The following is a 14,384-nucleotide window of genomic DNA, read 5'->3' on the forward strand; positions in this document are numbered from 1 at the left end:
AACGCCACCTCTAATCTAGTCTAGACAGACAGGTTGCCTTCCACAATGTACCAATGTTCCAGCATAGGTCTGGGATTTCCAAGACTTACCTATATGCCCACCATGTATTTATTACATATCTGACATGGGTACRCCTCTAAGCTCATCTCCAGGCTGATTCTGGTATACCAACAGACCAGGCTACTATTCAGACAATCAGCWAACACCAGTAAATMATCTCTGTTGCGTGAAACACACATTTATATTTAACGGTAAAAGACAGAGACAAGTAAAAGAGACAGCTGTGTTACAAAGCTAGACATCATCATTTCACAGGAAACATAGTAGTTATTCCTGTTGGTCAAAATACCACAAAACAAAATGGAGGACATACTTTMTAGCCAGCGTGCCAGATCTGTTTGTGCTACCATGTCATGCCACTCATTGTCATGCCAAACAGATTGTCTTGACAATTACAGCAATGGAGTTGGCAGGAGCACAACCAGAGCTGGACCAGGCTACATACTTTAGGCTGTAAGAAAAATTGTTCCACATCAGAGAAAGGCGTTAGGAACAGATTTGGCAACTAGAAATTGAGAGAAAATGCCTAAATCGTATATCAAAAATACAAATTATACAAAATGTTAACGCAATTAGAATAAATTAAAATTCCTTCATATAGCTTATTCAAGTAAAGGGTTGTTCGATTGAAAGATGATCATGTTAAACAAAGAAAGAATATTCAAACTAAATGATCCTTCTCACAACCAGTTTCTGGTTTCCAAAAAATACCTCATTCACTGTCAAACTATGTAGAGCCACAGTATTCCGATGACAGATTGGCAACCTTTTCACATTTTTAAGGACATGTTTAGAGACATTAAATTCACAAAGATTCTGACAAATCAGGGTGCATACAATTTTGTATAAAACAGTTAATAACATATAATTGTCCTTGCTTGAGGGACAACCTTCCATTTCCAACATCTAAAAACTGCTTCAACAAACGATTAGTCTGAGTAGAAGTGGAATTGTGGAACAGAGTTGGTACATTAGTGAGTTAGTACAACATAATTTCCTCCMATAAATCAGAGTAAATCATTTCCAGCAAACAGCAATAGTGATTCATTACAAAGAAAGAAGAAATCAATTTGACTACATTGATAAACTAGGCCACATTGGCCCATATAGGATCAAATTAAATTAAAACGCGGTACTTTCAGCATGCTTGCGCCATTCTCATGACAGAACTAAAAATTGAGCCACGCACACTGTGGGAGCAGAACCACTACAACACGCACACTGGGTGGAAGCCGAACACATACACAGCCAATAGGTGGCAGCAGAACTACGCCACGCCACCACTAGGTGGCAGCAGAACCACTATGCCACCACTAGGTGGAAGCAGAACACAACACACCACACACACGAGATGACAGAGAATACGCCACCACAATAGGTGGCAGCAGAAACCACTACTGTAATATCATTATTTTGTAAACAATTTTTTTTGGTCATTTGTAAAACATACACTTATCCCATAGATGTATCTAGCAAAAGGAAAGGCTGTTTTAACAACTTTGGCAGTTTCCTTCATGTCCAGGGATATAGATAAATACTATAGAGTCAATAATGAGAGCATGCCTTTATCAATGCCCATTGTGTCGTCCCAAATGGCTATTCCTTACATAGTTCAATGCTTTTAAACAGAGCCCTATGGGGAAAATGTAGTACACTATATAGGGAACAGGGTGCTGGGCTCAGGTTAAAAGAAGTGCACTATATAGGGAACAGGGTACCATTTGTAATACCATGACCATGCTTCCTCTCAATTCAAAAAGAAAAAGTTCCAAAGAACATATGGTTTGGTTTCTTCAGTAAATGAAACCCATAGTAGCAAGGGTGGGACATCACTGATGGAGGCAACATCTATTCTCACAACAATAGAAGGATAGGACAGCCCTTGTTGGCCTCGGTCTGCACTTTAACAGTTTAGTAAATGGAGTGTGCTCACCACCATATTTCATGCATTGCCTAAGGGGTAAATCCTAATGTAACTTCATTTAAGGCAATCACTTAGTTATGCATTTATTTATTACCTTTATTTAACCGAGGAAGGGTTCAATTTGGTGCGTGACGCATTGATGTCAATCTGAGACAAGTGAAAATCAAAATTAAGTAGAAGTTAGGATTTGCTCTAATTGAACCTGCACTATATCGACACAGATCCTTATGGTCCTAATCCAATATTAGATACAGGCACCATAGTAGGCCATTGGGTCAGTAGGTTCTAGTACATAAACAGAAGGTCAACTGTGGCTCTTCTCAATATTTACCCAAAATATTTGAGAGACTTTGTCATTTGAGGGGTATGTTTCACGTTCTGGTTGACTATCGACAGAAAACAAACAAAACTCCAGGTCAGTTAGGAAGGAGAATCATTTACTATCTGCCTTGTGAGGTCACAGCCACGGCACGGTTAGGAGAGATTCCTTTTTAGATTCTATGTCTAACAGACCACTCTCACCCAAAACCAGAAAGAAGCCTGGAATTTATAGGCAAGATTCATTCAAAAGGGGAAGCTAACCTTTCTTGTGGCTTTTTAAATACACTTTTAGAATATCCAAATAGGAAGTACCACATATAAAACAACTTTATCTTGGGCACTTTTTTCCTAGAAGGAAATAACTCATGAACTGTTTTAAGAGGTATGGTAAAGGTGATCAGAGTTGATTCAGAGTCGATTCACAGACGATTCGGTTGACTCGGTCGTGTGTCAGGAGTAGGAGCAGAGCATCGTAACCTTAGACACCAGGAGGCTGGTGAGGGGAGGACGGCTAATAATAATGTCTGGAATGGAGTGAATGTAATTACATCGAACACAAAGAAAACCATATATTTGATGTGTTTTGATTCATTCATTTCGTTCCAGCCTTTGCTATGAGCCCGTCCTCCGAATTGAAGTGCCACCAGCCACCACTGATAGTAAACCATAGAGACGGAATTCACAGTTGTTTTACGAGTTCACAGGACAGACTCAATGGCGTCCGGGTCTCCCTGGGGATTGGTCGCCTGCTGAACTCAGGGTTTGGTGGCGTGACGAGCGGGGAGGTCTCCTCGTCAGCCTGGGTGTTTGGCCACCGCTTCCACCAGGACCTCCGCTAGCTCCTCCCCCAGGTGTTGTTTCTTCATCTCCTGTTGGTTGATGTGGTGGAGGATCCCCGCCCCCAGGGCGTCTCCCTCCACGTTACTCGGTGGTGGTGCGGTCCCTGCAAACAACACACGCATAAGTACACGCACATGTACATACGCACACATACACAAAAAAGCACACACGTACACCCAAACACATACACAATTTATTAGGATACTTTTTGTCAGAAGCTAAGCAGTATATCAAGTCTGCGAAGCTGAATCAGGAGCTCTCTTTAACTGTTAGCATACATCTAATGTACATACCCACGGTTGCTATGCAGAACATCTATTTCTGTACAAGGGTCTACTGTACAGGTCTATGTCTACTGTACAGGTCTACTTGTCTACTGTACATTATCTGTCTCTGTACAGGTCTTACTGTCTACTGTACTGACAGTCTACTGTCTACTGTACTGTACGGTCTACTGTCTACTGTACAGGTCTACTGTCTACTGTCTACTGTACAGGTCTACTGTATACTGTACAGTGTTACTGTCTATCTTAACGTCACTGACTGTACAGGTCTACTGTCTACTGTACAGGTCTACTGTACTACTGTCGTTTACTGTTACTAGGTTACTGTCTAGTAAGGTCTAACTGTCTACTGTAGTCAGGTCTACTGTCTACTGTACAGGTCTACTGTCTACTGTCGGTCTACTGTCGTACTGTCTACTGTACAGGTCTACTTCTATGTAAGTCACTGGTCTAGTAAGCTAGTCTACTGTACGGTCTACTGGTACTGGGCCTACTGTACTGTAAGGTCTAATGTCTACTGTACGGTCTACTGTCTACTGTCTACTGTAGGTCTATGTCTACGTCGTTACTGTCTACTGTACAGGTCTATCTCTGTACAGGTTCTCTCTACTAGGTCTATGTACAGGTCTTACTGTCTATGTACAGGTCTACGTGTAGTTACTGTCTACTGTCTACTGTACAGGTCTACTGTCTTACTGTAAAGGTCTACTCTCTACTGTAGCAGGTCTATCTACTGTACAGGTTATGTACAGGTCTATCTTCTACTGTACAGGTCTACTGTACAGGTCTATCTCTACTGTACAGGTCTACTGTCAGGTCTACTCTCTACTGTACAGGTCTACTCTCTACTGTCTACTGTACAGGTCTTACTGTACAGGTCTACTGTCTACTGTCAGGTTCTCTCTACTGTAAGGTCTACTCTCTACTGTACGGTCTACTGTACAGGTTACTTCTACTGTACAGGTCTACTGTAAGGTCTACTGTCTACACTGTAGGTCTACTGTCAGGGTCTACTGTTACTGTACGGTCTACTGTGTACGTAGTTCATCTACTGCCTAGTCTCTGTCTACTGTACAGGTCTATGTTATGTACAGGTCTACTCTCTACTGTACAGGTCTACTGTAAGGTCTCTGTATACTGTTACAGGTCTACTGTACAGGTCTACTGCTACTGTACAGGTCTACTGCTCTACGTACGTAGGAGGTCTACTGTAAGGTCTACTGTAGCAGGTTACTGTCTTAGCTGTACAGGTCTACTGTACAGGTATACTGTAGAGGTTACTGTCTACTGTACAGGTCTACTGTAAGGTCTACTGTCTGCTGTACAGGTCTACTGTCTACTGTACGGGTCTACTGCCTACTGTAAAGGTCTACTGTACAGGTCTACTGTACAGGTCTAACTGTCTACTGTACAGGTTCTACTCTGTCTACTGTACAGGTCTACTGTACAGGTCTACTGTAAGGTTACTGTCTATGTACAGGTCTACTGTAACAGGTCTACTGTACACAGGTCTACTGTCTACTGTAAGGTCTGTCTCTGTACGGTTCACTGTGTCTACTGTCTACTGTCAGTTACTGTACAGGTCTACTGTACGGTAGTTAACTGTACAGGTTATGTCTACTGTCAGGTTTGTACAGGTCTAACTGTTATGTACAGGTCTACTGTACAGGTACTGTACATGTCTACTGTACAGGTCTACTGTAAGGTATACTGTACAGGTCTATTTACTGTACGGTCTACTGTAAGGTCACTGTACAGGTCTACTGTCTAATGTACAGGTTACTGTACAGGTCTACTGTCTACACTTACAGTCTTACTGTCTCTGGTACAGGTCTACTATACAAAGGTCATACTGTACAGGTCTACTGTTACTGTAGTCTACTGTACAGGTCTACTACTAGTGTATACTGTACAGGTCTAACTGTCTATGTACAGGTCTACTGTACGTCTACTGTAAGGTTACTGTAAGGTCTACTGTCTACTGTAGCGTCTACTGTACAGTCTACTGTCTACTGTACAGGTCTACTGTACAGTATACTGTACGGTCTACTGTCTACTGTACAGGTCTACTGTACAGGTCTTACTATGTCTACTGTACAGGTATATAACTACTGTCTCTGTACAGGTTCTACTGTCTGCTTACAGGTTATATACAGGTCTACTGTACAGGTCATACTGTCTACTGTACAGGTCTACTGTCAGGTCTACTGTACAGGTCTAAACTGTCTACTGTACAGGTCTACTGTACAGGTCTACTGTCTACTGTTACAGGTCTACTGTCAGTCACTTGTTACTGTACAGGTCTACTGGTACAGGTCTACTGTACAGGTCTACTGTAGCGGTCTACTGCTACTGTACAGGTCTCTGTCTACTGTGCAGGTCTACTGTGTACTGTACGTCAGGTCTACTGTATGTTATGGATAACGTTGATATTTTGATTTGGCAGGTGGCCAAAATGGTGAGTAATTAAGAGTGTGTTATGCGGTGTGTGTTTGTGTGTGTGTTTTGTACGTGTGTGTGTGTGTGTGTGTGTGTGTGTGTGTGTGTGTGTGTGTGTGTGTGTGTGTGTTTGTACGTGTGTGCGATGTCCATGCATATGTACATAAATGTGTCTGTCCATGTGTGCTTGTCTGGTGTTGTGCGGGTGGTGGCGCTGTGTGGGTGTGTGTGTGTGGTGTGTGCTTGTCTGTAAGTGTGTGCTGTGTGTGGGCTGTGTGTGTTCATGTGGTGTGTTGTCTTGTGTGTGTGTGGCGTGCTGTGTGTGTGTGTGTTGTCTGGTGTATGTTTGCTGTTAATGGTTTTATACTGTCACATGTGTTACTCACACAGTCCAGTCGGACGTCAGCATGAGGACAGGTCGTTGGTGGGCAGGCGAGTAGCTCGGATGATTGGCGATGGATGATACCCGGCTGGTATTGCGCTGCGCCACAACTGGACGCTGTGCGTGTCACACTGATGGGACAGAGCAGCCTGCATGATACTGTCAGAGCATCAGACATAGGTTGCAAAATTCCAACCCATTCTTCTGACACCCACCCTTCTCTGCCACCTTCTCTGAATGCCCCCTCACTTCTGACACCGCCCCTTCCTTCTGACCCCACCCATCCCTTCTGACCCACCACCTTCCTTCTGACCCCCCACCTTCCTTCTGACCCACCCTTCCTTCTGACCGCACCTCACTCCCTTCTGTCCCACCCACATCTTTCTGACCCACCCAACCTTTCTTTCTGACCCCACCCACCTCTTCCTTCTGCCACGGCCTTCTGACCCACACCATTACCTTCTGACCCACCCACCACAGGGATGGTGAAGATGGCCGGGTTGAGGCTCTATGTTTTGAGCTGAGCGATGAAGAACAGCGAGACTGGAAGATGGCCGCTCCGTCCATGTTGACGTGGCTCGATGGGAGGATGAAGATGATCCGCTTGTCACATCCGTTGTTCTCGCTATACACTTCATCATGGAGGGCAGCGTCGCCGAGCTGAGGAGAGAGAGGGGGGAGGGTGGACAAGTAAGATACAGGAAAGTGGTTTATTACAGCATATTCATCTGGAACATTTTACAGTACTTTACTAGCACTTCAGTTCCTCTGCTTTGACAATATTTACATGAATATTCGCAAGTGAGATGTTTTAAATAGCAAGAGAAGGAAGGGGAGAGAGGAGAGAGAATAGAGAGAGGAAATGAGAGAGCCACCTGAAAACGTATTGTAAGTGTAACTTGAAAACACTTCATACAGAGAGAGGGTAAAGACACAGAACTAGCAATGAATAGAAGTCAGAGGTTACCATCCCTTCTACTCATTCTATTTCTATGGTAAAGAGCCTCCAGGAATGTCCTGGCTTCCCATGGATTAGATAGAGAGGTGGTGGGGTCCAGAGTCTGAAGATTGAGGTTGGAACAACTCAGCCAAAGGTTTAGGTTACTTACAGCAGGTTACTTACAGCAGAGAATACTTGGAGACAATGAGTGTGTCCCAAATGGCACTACTTTTGACCAGAGCCCAGGTGTGTGTTCAGGCTCTGGTCAAAAGTAGTGCACTATAGAGGGAATAGGGTGGGGTGTAGACTTGGAGACAAAGCCTGCTAGCAATGGAAGATAATTGTATCGGAGTCCCTTTTTGACATGCCGGGGGGTAATTCTGACCTCTCGAAAAGAACTGTTAAACGTATCTAAGTGCCAGACGAGAATGTATCTACATATAGTCACTCTTAGTGATTATGTGCGTCAAGGCATTATTCCACGGGGACTCCGTGGCAAAAATAACCATCATTGGGACAGCGCACAGATGATTTCTGGGAGCGCTGGTGTGCCATCCTGAACAAATGCTCGATTGATTTAATGACATGAATTGTTGACCAGTTGAAAAAGCATTTGATTGAAATGGATTGAAGAGAAACACACAGCTCTGCAAGGAGCCGTTAATGATGATGGCATATTCAATGAACTGATGACAACTAACCAAGCGCTCCAGGACAAGTTGTCTACAGAAATAAAGGAACTTATAATCAAGAAATTCAACCAACACAAAAAAGACAAGGACAAAGTCTACTTCTGGAGAAACCCTGATAAAAGAGGTCCTGCTCCTCCTCTCCATGACAGACGCAGGAGGGATGCTGTTTCCTTCTATCCACCCCGTCTGACCAACACTACAACCAGCGCCTCATCTGCTTCCAGTGGCAGTTTTTTATCCAACGAGAGACTGGGCCGACGGAAGCGCGGAGGTGGGAAACTGCGACAGGCGCACCGACAGGATGCCACACGAAGGGTAAGAAAAACGAACTACCAGAGGCAGAGGGACCGTTCACACGTCCCGAACCCACGAGACTGAGTGTCTTCAATTTATCAAGCAACATATTGAGCCCTGCCATGCTCTTGCTTTGTAAGGACACCAGCAATATGATCTCAGAACAGCTCCCCTTGTAAAGGACACCAGCAGTTATGGTCGGTAATGAAGCTATGGAACATTTTCTTCCTCAACGTGACCCTAATGAACTACCTTCCAGTGCCTGCATTATAACATTGGCTGAAATAGTACTCACACACAACTACTTGATGTTTCTAAAGGATTTCTTTATTCAGACGAAGGGTACTGGCTATGGGATTCCCATGGCTCCTAACTATGCTCATTTCTATGTGGTTACATGGAGAAACAGTCCATTTTCAATCCTCTCAAAAACAATTATTGCCTAACATCATTATTTGGAAACGGTATATTGATTATATTTTTGTTATGGAGGGTGATGCAAAACAGAACCAGGAGTTCCATGCTTTTCTTAACTCTTGTTCTGAGCATCTGAGATTTACTGTGCAATCTTATGCACGTCAAATCAGTTTCCTTGATCTTCTGATCTTGTGTGAGGATAATGTTCTATCACAGATCTTTACAGGAAACCTACTGATCGTAACAGTTTGTTGAGGGCTGATAGTTTCACCCACTTCCCTTGAAAAACAGTTTGCCCTACAGCCAATTCTGTCGAATCAAAAGAATTTGCAAAAAAGAATAGATTTTGTGTCACGACTTCGCCGAAGTCCGGTCCCTCTCCTTGTTTGGGCGGCATTCGGCGGTCGACGTCACCGGCTTTCTAGCCACCGCCGATCCACTTTTCATTTTCCATTTTTTCTGTCTTTGTCTTATCACACCTGGCTTCACACAAAGAAGTATTCTTGCATCTAACTACCCGCTATTCAAGGTGCTCTGAACTAATTAAGGGAAATCGTTCACAAATATTGGCACATTCTAAGCTCCGATGATAGTATCAGTAAATGTGTTTTAGGACCTTCCCTTGATCGTATTCTCACTGGGCAGAAACCCAGAGATCAATTGGTTAAACTCTGATTTACCACCCCAAGATATCCCTGCACAACGTCTAATTGCACCCCTACAGGATGGAAACTACAAGTGTTATGGCTGGTGCTCAATGCAATGGCACTTCCAAATGTAGATCCTTCAAACACCCCAAACAGGGAAACAAGCCCAATCAAAGGTGTTATCACGTGCTCCACTAAGGCAGTAATTATCTTATAACTTGTCCTTGTGGTAAAAATGATAGTGGGTAAAACAAAGCACGAATTAAAAGTACGAGTCTCGGAGCGTCGTACACCATTAGGGACAAAACTCGACGTACCCAGTCGCCGCCCACTTTTGGAAGAAAACCACTCGATTTCGTCACTACGTTATATCGGCATCGAACATGTCACCCTCCTAAGAGAGGGGTGACCTCGACAATTTATGTTAAAATGAGAGGCTGCCTGGATCTTTAATTTAAAGACTCTTGCTCCCTTCGGTCTCAACGTAGATTTTATATGAAGCCATTCTTGTGATTATTGTGATTTTGCTGTTGTAAATGTTTGTAGGCCTATGTAGCCACATTGTATCTAAGATCGTATGCTATCATTCATTGTTTTGATATGTTATTTTTATATCTGAGAATTATAATGATATCAGGCCACACCCGGCCATGATTACAGACACCTTTGTGTGTCCTTTGACACTATATAAACTAGTGACGCAACGTTGGTTATTAGGTTATTCAATTATTGGCATCTGAGCTCTTAGAGTGTGCGCCTCTCCTTTCATTTTTCAAGTGTTCTACTCCGCTAGCCAGCACCTCGCCTAAATTGGTGTGCGTTTCTTTCTCCTCTAGATTATTATGTTGTCATGTCTTCCCTAGACAGGTAGGTGGAGGAATACCTAGTACCTGGACAGGCAGAGCAATAGTACCTGGACAGGCAGAGGGATAGTACCTGGACAGGCAGAGGGATAGTACCAGGCGCAGGGATATACCTACAGCAGGGGATAGTACCTGGACAGGCAGAGGGATAGTACCTGGACAGGCGCAGGGATAGTACCTGGACAGGCGCAGGATAGTACCTGGACAGGCAGGGGGATAGTACCTGCACAGGCGCAGGGATAGTACCTGCACAGGCAGAGGATAGTACCTGGACAGCAGAGCGATCGTACCTGGACAGGCAGAGGGATAGTACCTGGACAGGCAGAGGAGATAGTACCTGGACAGGCGCAGGGATAGTACCTGGACAGGCGGAGGATAGTACCGACGACGGAGGATATACCGGACTGGTGGAGTGATAGTACCTGGACAGGTGAGGATAGTACCTGGACTGGTGGGGATAGACCTGGACTGTGGGAGGGATAGTACCTGGACTGGTGGAGGGATAGTACCTGGACTGGTGGAGGGATAGTACCGGACTGGTGGAGGGATAGTACCTGGACTGGTGGAGGATAGTACCAGGACTGGTGGAGGGATAGTACCGGACTGGGGAGGGATATACCCGGACTGGTGGAGTGATAGTACCTGGACAGTGGAGTGATATACCTGGACAGGCAGGGGGATAGTACCTGGACTGGTGGAGGGATAGTACCTGGACAAACGGAGGATAGTACCTGGACAGACGGAGGGATAGTACCTGGACAGACGGAGGGATAGTACCCGGACTGGTGGAGTGATAGTACCTGGACAGGTGGTGTGATAGTACCTGGACAGGTGGAGTGATAGTACCTGGACAGGTGGAGTGATAGTACCTGGACAGGCAGGGGGATAGTACCTGGACATGGTGGAGGAAGTACCTGGACTGGTGGAGGGATAGTACCCGGACTGGTGGAGGGATAGTACCCGGACTGGTGGAGGGATAGTACCCGGACTGGTGGAGGATAGTACCCGGACTGGTGGAGGGATAGTACCGGACTGTGGAGGGAAGTACCCGGACTGGTGGAGGGATAGTACCCGGACAGGGAGGATAGTACCGGACAGGAGGGGGATAGTACGCCGGACTGGAGGGATAGTACCTGGACTGGTGGAGGGATAGTACCTGGACTGGTGGAGGGATAGTACCTGGACTGGTGGAGGATAGTACCTGGACTGGTGGAGGGATAGTACCTGGACTGGTGGAGGGATAGTACCTGACTGTGGAGGGATAGTACCTGGACTGTGGAGGATAGTACTGACTGGTGGGGGATAGTACCTGACTGGTGAGGGATAGTACCTGGACTGGGAGGGATAGTACTTGGACTGGTGGAGGGATAGTAACTGGACTGGTGGAGGGATAGTACCTGGACTGGTGGAGGGATAGTACCTGGACTGTGGAGATAGTACTGGACTGGTGAGGATAGTACTGGACTGGTGGAGGATAGTACTTGGAGGTTGAGGGATAGTACCTGGACTGGTGGAGGGATAGTACCTGGACTGGTGGAGGGATAGTACCTGGACTGGTGGAGGGATAGTACTTGGACTGGTGGAGGGATAGTACTTGGACTGGTGGAGGGATAGTACTTGGACTGGTGGAGGGATAGTACTTGGACTGGTGGAGGGATACAGTAACAGAGGCCTACCTGGAGCAGGTGGCGAAGGCCGGTGGTGAAGGGCGTGATGAGGCCGGACAGGAAGCTGAAGGGGTTCTTGCGTGTGAACCCAAAGTAGATGAGAGGCAGGACGACCCCCCCGTGGATGATATGACCCAGGACGGAGGCGAATATGTATTTCCCCAGACTGGTCACCAACAGAACCACATCCTCCATCTCCACAATCTTACTACCCACCAGGAACATGATGCCGAATGGGACATACCTGAGGTAAGGAGAAATATAGAATTTATACCATTTGGTGAGGTGATGATAAACAGAATATTTATTTTTTCTGCAGATTTATTTGAAAGGAAAACCTATAATATTTATCAGAAATGTAATTAAATGTTTAATTTGATTCAACATAAGTAGGCAGCTTCCCAGTCAAAAAGTAGCTTCTCATTTCAGAGTCAAATGCATARCGTCAGCAGCCTACAACACCTCCTGCACTTCTTAAGGAATAAACAGTACGGACTTTATCTAGTGAGCCATCAGAARCTCCTCTTGTTTTCCCTTGGGAATAGTCTTGGGAACCAGGAGAGGCTAATCACATGATCTGGGTTGTTTAAGGTCACTCACCACATGATCCAGGACACCAGCACCATGGTGGCTTCATTGAAAGCATTGAAGAAGCGTATGAGCTCCTCCCCCTCCTCTCCCAGCTTCCTCAGTGCCACCCCGAACACCATGGCAAAGAGAACCAGGCCCAAGATGTTCATACCATCTGGTTCTGTGCCCACAGGAACCTACATAGAACACATAAACACTTTTGTTTGTATGGTTGTGTTTTTTTTTTTTTACAAAAAACACAGAACATTAGAACATCATAACATCTGAACACAGAAAATCAGAACACATTAAAATAGACATTAGACATAAAACATCAGAACACAGAACATCACAACATCAGAACATAGGACATCAGAACCAGAACATCATAACATCTGAACACAGATACAGAACACATAAATAAAACATTAGAACATAAACATCAGAACATAGAACATAGGACATCAGAACATAGGACATCAGAACATCAGAACATAGAACATCAGAAATGAACATCAGAACATAGAACATCAACATAGGGCATCAAACATAGGACATCAAAACATAGGACATCAGAACGAACACAGAACATAAGCATCAGGAACAAGAACACAGAACATAGAACATCAGAACATAGAAACACAGAACATAGACATCAGAACATAGAACGTCAGAACATAGAACATGAGGGATCAGAACATCGAACATAGAAATCAAGAACATAGGCATCAGAACATAGAACATCAGAAACATCAGAACATAGAACATCAGAACATAGGGCATCAGAACATAGGGCATCAGGAACATAGAACATCACAGAACATCAGAACATAGAACATCATAACATAGGACATCAGAACATAGAAATCAGAAACATAGGGCATCAGAACATAGGCATCAGAACATAGGCATCAGAACATAGGGCATCATAGAACATAGGGCATCAGAACACTAGGCATCAGAACATAGGCATCAGAACATAGAACATCAGAACATAGAACATCAGAACATAGGCATCAGAACATAGCCTTTCAGTTTGATATTGATTCAGTAGGCTACCATTTAAATGTCTCTAAAATGATATTCAGCCCAGAGAAAAGAGCAATGCTCCCATTGAGCCCTTAGGGGGACCCACACTATTAGCACTGGTCGGAGGAGGTCTGCCATGTCTGTTCATCAGTACCCTCAGACTGGTAATTCTCTGCCAATGATGAGCCAAGCATTTCTATGGGAGCGTCCCAAATGGTACCATTATCCCTATAAAGCGCCATAGGCGCCTGGTTAAAAGTAGGGCACTATATAGGTAATAGATGGCATTTGGGATGCATTCCCTTGTCATCTGACAGCTGGGTACAGAGGGCGATTCAGAAAGGGACTGGCTCTGTCCCTCCGATCCTTGTCACCCCTCCAGTCTTCTCTTCTCCGCGGCCCTGTGACAGCTGGGCCAAACTACCAGCTGAGTGATGCCATGGCTGGGCTTCCTTCCAGCCTCGCTGGAGGTCAGGTCAACAATCAGGAAAATGGTCACGTTCCAAGCCACTACAGTGCAGTGGAGCTCGCACATTACCTTTGCATGCTGGTGATCTGTGTCGTTTGTTGGCATTTAGTTTCTTTGGGACATCCCCCTGTGAAGTGTCTACATGTTTTCCCTCATGAGCTCCTTGGGATCAAAACGTTGTCAACAGAGGTGAGATTGGGAGCATCTGCAGGAACAGGGTGTGCAGCGCCTTTCTGTTCTTTATCCATCTGTAGGAACAGGGTGTGCAGGCCTTTCTGTTCTTTATACATCTGTAGGAACAGGTGTGCGGCTTTCTGTTCTTTATACATCTGCAGGAACAGGGTGTGCACAGGCCTTTCTGTTCTTTATAACATCTGCAGGAACAGGTGTGCAGGCCTTTCTGTCTTTATACATCTGAGGACAGGGTGTGCAGGCCTTTCTGTTCTTTATACATCTGCAGGAACAGGGTGTGCAGGCTTTCCTGTTCTTTATACATCTGCAGGAACAGGGTGTGCAGGCCTTTTCGTTCTTTATAATCTGCAGGAA

The 14,384-nt window shown here is 45.0% G+C and overlaps 1 pseudogene; it reads right to left on the reverse strand.

Annotated features, from left to right (window-relative positions):
- Positions 1-213: 213 nt before the first annotated feature.
- Positions 214-12,537, reverse strand: LOC112078870 (neutral amino acid transporter A-like; annotated as a pseudogene).
- Between the last annotated feature and the right edge of the window lie 1,847 nt (positions 12,538-14,384).

The sequence above is a fragment of the Salvelinus sp. IW2-2015 genome, unplaced genomic scaffold (genome assembly GCF_002910315.2).
Source record: "Salvelinus sp. IW2-2015 unplaced genomic scaffold, ASM291031v2 Un_scaffold6404, whole genome shotgun sequence".
Classification (NCBI taxonomy): domain Eukaryota; kingdom Metazoa; phylum Chordata; class Actinopteri; order Salmoniformes; family Salmonidae; genus Salvelinus; species Salvelinus sp. IW2-2015.